The sequence below is a fragment of the Cottoperca gobio genome, chromosome 3 (assembly GCF_900634415.1).
Source record: "Cottoperca gobio chromosome 3, fCotGob3.1, whole genome shotgun sequence".
In the NCBI taxonomy this organism is placed as follows: Eukaryota; Metazoa; Chordata; class Actinopteri; order Perciformes; family Bovichtidae; genus Cottoperca; species Cottoperca gobio.
In genome coordinates, this window is record NC_041357.1 from 2,143,381 (window position 1) to 2,149,657 (window position 6,277).

Below are 6,277 nucleotides of genomic sequence, written 5' to 3' on the forward strand. Positions count from 1 at the left end.
AATCCTTTACTAACTGATCTAATAATAAGTGGTGTAAAACACATACAGAGGTGGCAACAACCTGCTAAACTAGTGTTTCTAACAAAGAAGTCTCTACGTGGATGAAAATGTAACACACACACACACACACCTGTATATAATTTGCTTGGTCTGGGGGACGTCAGCAGTAGGCCACGACACAGACTGAAGAGAGAGTCTCCCAGCTCTTTGAATCAAATACTTTGAAAAGGATACAACAAAAGTCCAATTCCTTGTATGTGTACACATACTAGGCCAATAAAGGGGATTCTGATTCTAAAAAACTAATTAATAACAGTCATATGAAAACTGAAACCAGTTTCACCATACCTTGTTTGCACTGTGTGTGTGACTGTGTGTGAGAGTATGACTTTGGGTGTGCACATGGTTTGTGCTCGGTCTCATGTATTTTATTTTGTCCTCAGTGTACAGCACTTTTGATCACCTGTGTTTTGTAAGTGTTACATGATCTGCAGCTTTTGTATGGTAGATAATCAAGAAAACCTCAACTAAGAATTCACAAATGTCATTTGGTTATCTGATTTTAATTGAAGGAATAAAAAAGCTATAAATATGTATTTAAAAATAATTAAATGTTTTTCCTTTCACAAAAATCTACTGATTTATTAATTTACCTTCTCATGTCGGTTTCCTCACTTTTATCTCTCTTTCTTTGCAGAAGTTTATTAATTGCTCTTTTTCATATTATACCTAAACTACATTTCATTCAAAATTTCCCACACGTTTACATTACGGCTTAAGTTTTTGTTACCGTTAAAGAGAGAATTTAAGAATTGACCAACAGTCAAAGTACATGAAATGATCAGGCATTGTGGCTAAAATTCAAAGCTTCTGTTTCATTTGCCTGTTTAATCCTGAAGTGAACCTTTCAAGGCCAATTTAAAGCTGAATTTAGTGCTGATGCCCACAGCCGTGACTGAACTCTGCCCTCCTGTGTGTGTGAAGCAGTAGTGCCTTGTTTTAGTTCACACACATCTAAACTCAGGTCATTGTACAGTTTATCCCATTTGACATAAGTGAACATGATCAAATTATATATTTGTACTATTATTATTGTAGCTCCCTCCAGTAATGAACACGAGGCCAAGGTCATGTTTTAAACTACGGGGTTTATTCTCATCCTGAACATCCTAATCCAACCCGTGAGAACTGGGTTAAACAGAAAACATAGAAGTGAACAATAAATAAATATGTATGCATATGAAATCGATATCAATGCCGCTAAATTACACAATAAGCGGCACACATCTAACACGTAGCATATAGCACAAGCTAACACATACGAGCATGTAACACGTGGCATGTAGCATTCATACACACACATAACCTTCAACTCAGACAGTTACCCAAAACATTATGCAAACATACCTCATAGGCTGCTTGTCATCAGCATCAGCCTTAAAACTTAAAACTTCATTTTATTGAGCTTTATATGAGTTTATACTCTAAGAGATTGCAAGCTAACACTGTACTGATCACTAAATGCGTCGATTAAATAAACCTTGTTACACAAACACCGCAGATTAGCTCCGCCTCTGTGATACTTTACCTTAAAGGTAGGAACCAAAATGAAAGTGCAATACGAATACATAATCAGGGAAAACGTGCACAGTTACACTCCCAACAAATCACTTATGATATCCATAAAAAATTAGAAACCCAAATGTTATGTATATAACAGATAATAATAATAATAATAATAATAATAATAATAATAATAATAATAATAATAATAATAATAATGAAATATAAATTTGTATTTAACTATGAGGCTATGAAGTGCAAAGAGTGAATGAGAGTTGTAGTCTGCTTCCAACAGCAAAACGGTCTTGTGGATAAGCCTTTCGAGGTAGACAGGTTTAGAGATGCGCCTTCCCTTTTCATCAAGGGTAGAGTCGCTGTTAAGCAACTTGAGCCTTCATACACTTCCATCCCCTCCTGGGTACACTTCGAAACAGTTCATGTAAGTAAATGGAGAGGTTGCTTCTGTTCGCTCTTCAGGGAGGTCTGCCATCCTTTGTTGTTCAGTGCCTTTCCTAAACTTCCTGCACTTGGTGCACCTGTAAATATGAGATGACACTGCCTTGCTGCATCCTAGGATCCATATTGGATCGGAGCTCATTCATGGTCATTCCTCTTCCTTGATGGTGCACTCTCTCATGATAGTGCTTTGCTTTGCATCTCCTTGTGATGCTGGAAGCATTTTATCTGAACCATCTTGATTATGGTAAGCTCTGCTTCTTTTCTCTCCTCTAAACTGGTATCTTCACAGGACCTTGGCTTGAGACCTTTAATTTCCTTTGCAAGGCGCTTGAGTCTGGCAATAGCTTTTACCACTCTTGACCAATCTGAGAACTTGTGAAAGCGATTTAACAGAGACCTAACAACCGTTGCCTGGGTGTCATGCACCTGGGCCTTCTTAAGCTCTGGGTCACTACTGTAATAGCAATTTAAATGTCTACTGTTTTAATTATATAAGTTTCCTATGTTAAACAAGCCAACTGCCATTTGATGCTAACATAGGAGTGCCGGTCAAATCAAACCAGGGCCAACTGCCATTTCATGTTAATACAAGACAGACGCATCCTGATTAGACTGATACTGAACTAACAAAAGACAGGACACAGCCAAATGTTTCAAATCCTGATCAAAACAAAAGACAGGACACACCCAAATCCTGATCAAACTGTTTAACATACTGAGACAGAATATTGAGTGTATCACCCAATATTCTGTTTACATAACTATTACCTTACAAGCATCAAAGGGCAGTTTGGCTCGACCCTCTGTGTTTTTTCATCACCTCGTCTCCAAACCAAATTGTATAAAATGCCTATGTGTCTTCTTCCAACCTGTGCATTTCCATAGACTACGCTGTATTCTGTGAAACTGGTGCCATTTGTGGCCACAAATAAATGCACAAAGACAACTCTGTCTCTATCACCATTTATTTGATTTTATATACATCTCTCCAGAGTAAAGCAGGAAAAATTCCACAACACTACTCACGATCTCTCCCACCTTGAATTCTCCACCTGGTAGCTCTGTCTGCCAAAGAAGGTCTAGGCCTGTGAACCAATTTGAGGTTACAACTTGGGGTGCTGTGAGACCTCTGGAGGAGTGATCTGCAGGGTTCTCTTCAGAAGCCCTTTCGATGAAGTCAGATTCCAGCACCTTGATGACATCTGCAGGTGAGACTTCTTTAATCTGTGCTCTACAGACATAGTGCACTTCGCTTGTGAGGTTTGAAGAAGACTGAATGCTTGGCATCACTTGCTTCACAATTACCTGGTGACTTACTCCAACCATATCTCCAACTTCAAGACATGGATTGCCAAAGCCGACAACACTCCAGCCCAAGTCCGTTCTCTGTGCAAAGGGTTGGTTTTCTTCACCAGGCACCACTTCTCTTGGGACAAGGGCTTGAGGACAGTTGTAGCCAATTAGCAGGCCAACATTACAGCTTTGCACGGAGAGCCGAGGAGTGCATACACAAGTATTTCACAATGTGTCTCACTTGTGGCTGACACCCACACTGGAATGATTGTGGATGTATGAGTGTCTTTAACATTTTTGAATGATTCTATTGGAGGTTGCCTCACGTGGTGTACTTGCTGCTCTATTTTGTGGCCGCTCCATTTCCCTTTCTCTTGCACCATCATATTTTGTTGTCATTCTTTCTTCTCTGGTGCGATTATCGTGGAGGCAAGTTGGATGTCCTTTCTCACATGTTTCACACATCTTTCTGTTGTTACATTCCTTCGAGCGATGACCAGATTTTAAACAGCTGAAGCACAACTTCTTCTCTTGAACAAACTTTACTCGTTCAGAGATGGTCTCATCCATACATTTGCGACATTTGTCAAGACTGTGACCTTCCTTTTCACAGAAAACACAGCTTGTGGTATCTGCTATTTCATCTGATCCTGTAGCCAATACATTTGCTCCAGGACCTCTGTTCTTCAAAATGTTGTTCCTTTTGCTTTCACTTGGTTTTAGAGCGTGGAGAGATGTTATTGGGTTACAAGCGATATTGGCTTCATGTGTGAGAAATTTAACAAACTGACTGAATGTTGGGAAGGTGTGATTTTGTTATTCCATTTCTACGACCTTTCTGTTCCATCTTGAGGTCAACCAGTCCGGAAGTTTAGCACGCATCTTTTGGTTTTCGTTGCAGTCGTTGAGTACCTGAAGTCCTCTGATCTGAGACATGGCAGCTTCACAGCTGCGAAGGAAGTCTGAGAGCTCTTGAAGTTCTATACTACCTTTGGAGCTTATCTTTGGCCTTGCGTCAAGCTTATCTCTGAAGGCCTTAGTGATGAGAAATGGATTACCGTACCTCTCTTCTAGGATGGTCCATGCAGCATGATAGGCTGTATCTGTGCCTAGCATGAAGTAGCTCTCTTGGCGGGTCCACCCACATACCTTCGTAGATAGTATATCTTTTCTGCAGCTGGTATGTTTTTCCTGTCAATGAGTATATGAAAGGAGACTTTCCAGTCGTTGAACCTAAGCGGGTCACCACTGAACGTTGTAGATTCAGCTGCAGGTAGACGACTTGCATTGATGGACTCTGCAAGAGCTCTGACAAGAGCTGATGTACTGTCTTCTTGCTTCGGTTGTGCTACAGCTTGTGGTGGAGAGTGGTGTTGCAACTGACTGCTTTCAAGTTTGACTTCTTCTTTTATAACCAAAGGAACATATTGATGGAGCAGCTCACTCATTTCTTCATCTGAGCATACACTCTGTTCATAGACTTGATGTCTCGCTTTGGCAGCCTTTAGCTTCTTTATCGTCTCTAAACGCTCTAGTTGTCTGTGCTTGGCTTCCAGCTGTCGTTGCCTCTCAGCATTTTCTGTATCCTGTTTGGCTCTTAATTGAACATTTTCTGTCTCCTGTTTGGCTCTTTATTGAGCATTTTCTGTCTCCTGTTTGGCTCTTTATTGAGCATTTTCTGTCTCCTGTTTGGCTCTTGATTGAGCAGCTTCATATTCAAGTCTTTCAAGTTCTTCAATTTGTTGTGAAGTGCAGATTGTGAAAGGGGGAGAGAGAGAAGGGGAACGACATACAGCAAATGGCCACAGGTCAGACTTGAACCAGTGGCCGCTGTGGCAAGGACTCAGCCTTTGTATATGAGACGCCTGTGCTACCTAGCGCTGATATTTTTACTTTGTTTACTTAGTTTGATTTAACTTGAATATTTCCTAAAGCTAAGTAGTTAGTCTGTTTTAGATGTGATCTTTTTTTTAGGTCATTCTTTTTCAAAATGAAGTTTTGGAAAATGACAGGGCAGTGTTATCAGTCCTATCTTGCTTAATATAATGGTGAATGATATATTTGATGAAGTGGGAGATGGCTTTGGCAGATTCTTTTTTACAGACGACAGAGCAATATGGAAGAGAGGCCGCCATGTTGGATACCTAATGAAGCAGATGCAGAGTGCCTTAAATAAGGTGCAGGCTTGGGAAGATAAATGGGGTTGTCGGTAACAAAGTCAAAACGTGATCTTCGGCATAAAGAAAAATTTATATTGAAAATTGATAGTCAGGGGCTTATGGTACATGCAGAACCCATTGAAAGAGTTAGGGTATTTAAGTTTTTAGGTGTATGGCTAGATGAAAGATTGACGTATAGAATACATGTGGAGAAAATGGTGAGTAAGTGTGATATGGTCATAAATATTATGAAGTGCTTGACTGGATGTTTCTGGGGGGCAGATAGGAATGTAATGCTGATGATAAGAGCAATATATGACTATGGATGCTTGGCATATGGATCAGCTGCCAGATCTACATTGATTAAGTTTGATGTTGTTCAGGCCAGGGCAGAGCTAGACCAGACCTAGTTGTGGAGGTATTAGTGATGGTTTTTAAACTGGAGAGGCAGGGATGCAATGTGGGTTTCTTATGGGTGCCAGCTCATGTTGGAGTTGAGGGCAATGAGGTGGCTGATAGGGCAGCTAGGTCTAGTTTAGGCAGCGATAGTGTAGATGTGCAAGTGCTGTTTGGCAGGATGGAGTGCCAAAGTATCATCAGTGAGATACATAAATGGTAACACGAGTGGGATGCAGACATCAGAGGAAGAATGTTGTACAACATCCAACCATCAATGAAACCAAGCAATAGAGCGATGAACAGAGCACAATGGAAGTAGTACACTTCCTCAAGTCCACAGATCTGAGAGGAAAACGGCAATATCGTTTTTGCACCAGTGGGAGGCAGCAATGCACTAAACTGCG